Source organism: Cucurbita moschata, unplaced genomic scaffold (genome assembly GCF_002738365.1).
Source record: "Cucurbita moschata cultivar Rifu unplaced genomic scaffold, Cmos_1.0 Cmo_Scf00084, whole genome shotgun sequence".
NCBI lineage: Eukaryota > Viridiplantae > Streptophyta > Magnoliopsida > Cucurbitales > Cucurbitaceae > Cucurbita > Cucurbita moschata.
This window is the reverse complement of record NW_019268600.1, coordinates 302164-303683: the sequence shown is the minus strand read 5'-3', so window position 1 is coordinate 303683 and position 1520 is coordinate 302164. Positions and strand designations below refer to the sequence as shown.

The 1520-nt window shown below is 33.9% G+C and overlaps 1 non-coding gene across 1 annotated transcript; it reads right to left on the bottom strand.

Moving 5' to 3' along the window:
* Positions 1 to 283: 283 nt before the first annotated feature.
* On the bottom strand, positions 284 to 356 carry TRNAA-UGC. The gene has a single exon. It is a non-coding gene; the product is annotated as a tRNA-Ala (tRNA).
* Positions 357 to 1520: the final 1164 nt, after the last annotated feature.

Here is a 1520-nt window from a genome sequence, read left to right as displayed (position 1 = left end):
TTTGAGGAATTCATGAAATTCCCTCTCTACAAGTAGTATAAGCTCTTATCGATTTCTTTCTCTCCATAAGTAGCAGTATAACTACTAGATTGCTTTCTTTACTTAAATAAGTCCTCTCTTTATGTGCTTGTTAGATTGTAGCAGTATAACTACTAGTATATGATCCCTGTACCTCTACATCTGAGCTACATCCCCTCAATTTTTGCATCACAAAACCCTAAATGTCATGAATAGGGAAAAATTGAAAATAAATAATATATTTAATAATAAATAGTTTTATTTTTAGAGATGCAGGGTATCGATCCCCGTACCTCTCGCATGCAAAGCGAGCACTCTACCATCTGAGCTACATCCCCATGATTTTTACATTATAAAACCCTAAATGTCCCATCATCAATAATAGTGAAAATAAAAAAAATATCAAAATATTAATAACAAATAGTTTGGTTTGGTGATGCGGGGCATCGATAATTGTGAAAATAAAAAAATATAATAACAAATTAAATACTTTCTTTTGGAGAGGCGGGTTATCAATCCCCGTACAACTCGCATGCAAAGCGAGCGCTCTACCATCTAAGCTATATCTCTACAATTTTTACGTCACGAAACCCTAAGCGTCTCGTCATGAATAATAGTGAAAAAATAGTAATAACGAATACTTTCTTTTGGAGATGCGAGGTATCGATCCCCGTATCTCTCCCATGCTACATTCGCACTCCCATGCTACATTCCCACGATTTTACATAAAAAAACTCTAAACTTCCCATCATCAATGATATGAAAATGAAAAACTATCCCCGCTCATTATGTCGTAAATAAGGAAAAATTTAAAAGAACTAATATACTTAGTAATCGTTTCCTTTGTTGATGCATGGTATCGATCCAGTACTTCTCACATGGGATGCAAATGCTCAACCATCTAAGCTATATCCTCAAGATTCTTACATCACAAAATCCTAAACATCTCGTCATCAACAATAGTGAAAATAAAAAAATAACGCTATTCATTATGTCATAAATAAGGAAAAATTGAATAGAAATAAAATAGTAATAACGAATAGTTTCTTTTGGAGGTATGGGGTAACGATCCGATCCTCGTACCACTCACATACTAAGCAAGCAATCTACCATCTAAGCTACATTCCAACCATACTTATATCAGAAAACCCTAAATGTCCCATCATCAAGTGAAAATGAAAAAATATCTCCGCTAATTATGTCATAAATAAGGAAAGGTTGAATAGAAGTAAAATATTAATAACAAATAGTTTCTTTTGGAGATGCGGGATATCCCCTTACCTCTCGCATGCTAAATGAGCTCTACCATCTAAGCTACATCCCTACAATTCTTGCATCATAAAACCCTAAATTTCCCATCATAAGCTACATCCCCACAATTCTTGCATCATAAAACCCTAAATTTCCAATCATAAGCTACATCCCCACAATTGTTGCATCATAAAACCCTAAATTTTCCATTGTCAATAATATTGAAAATGAAGAAAATCTAGAGATCCAGG